Source organism: Octopus bimaculoides, chromosome 25 (assembly GCF_001194135.2).
Source record: "Octopus bimaculoides isolate UCB-OBI-ISO-001 chromosome 25, ASM119413v2, whole genome shotgun sequence".
Classification (NCBI taxonomy): domain Eukaryota; kingdom Metazoa; phylum Mollusca; class Cephalopoda; order Octopoda; family Octopodidae; genus Octopus; species Octopus bimaculoides.
Window position 1 is genome coordinate 5,105,156 of NC_069005.1, and position 1,000 is coordinate 5,106,155.

The window sequence follows — 1,000 nt, forward strand, 5'->3', positions numbered from 1 at the left end:
AGAGAGAGAGAGAGAGAGAGAGAGAGGGAGAGAGAGAGAGAGAGGGAGAGAGAGATGGGTAGATACATACATATATAATACACTATATGCATATACATATATAGAGAAATATATATATATGTGTGTGTGTGTGTTTGTGTGTGTGAATGTGCATGTGTGTGTGTGTGAGTGTCCGTGTGTGTGGTTTTTTCTCTATTTGTATTCAGTGACATATTTTAGTGTAACTATAACGTCTCGTCTCGTCTCGTCCCGTCTCGTTACGAGATTTGCGGCGTAGCGATTTGCTTGTCTCTGTCTTATGTCTCTGTATTAGATTCCTGTCGGTTTAATCCCTGAACCGAAATGTGTTTTTAAAGAGAAGTCGTCTGTCTTTCCTTCTGCCTCCACCAGATGATTCAGCAGACATTGCAAAAAAGATGCTGTGAAGCTGGGGAAAAAAAAGATACTAGCGAAATTAACGTAAATCTAATTAAAAGATAGACTGTAAAAAGAATAGATGTACAGAGAGAGAGAGAGAGAGAGAGAGAGAGAGAGGTGGGGTACGATAGATTCAATATAATGAGGGGTAAACGTAATATATTGTATTATGGAAAGGCATTTTAAAAAGCTTATTTAAAAACCTTTTTATTGTCTCGCTTGCATGTCTTGACAATAATTTTCATTAAAGTCAATGATAATGATATTTTTTTCTCTATTACAACTGTACAATGTTATTTAAATTAACATTATCCCTCCCACAACACACACACAACAAATATTCCGCAACAACCTTTTCCAGCTACTGCTTCTCCGAATGTCCTGAAGGAGAGGTCTTCACCCCGAAATATAGAAATACGAGGTAAAACTGTAACTTCTGTTTCCTTTTCAATTTGTAGTTTAGTTTGTACCTTCTCGCATTGTTCCGGCTTCATACATTTACATTCCTTAAAGTTGTACCTCACAATGCTTCACCAAAGCTACATCATTTTATATATATATATATATATATATATATATATAT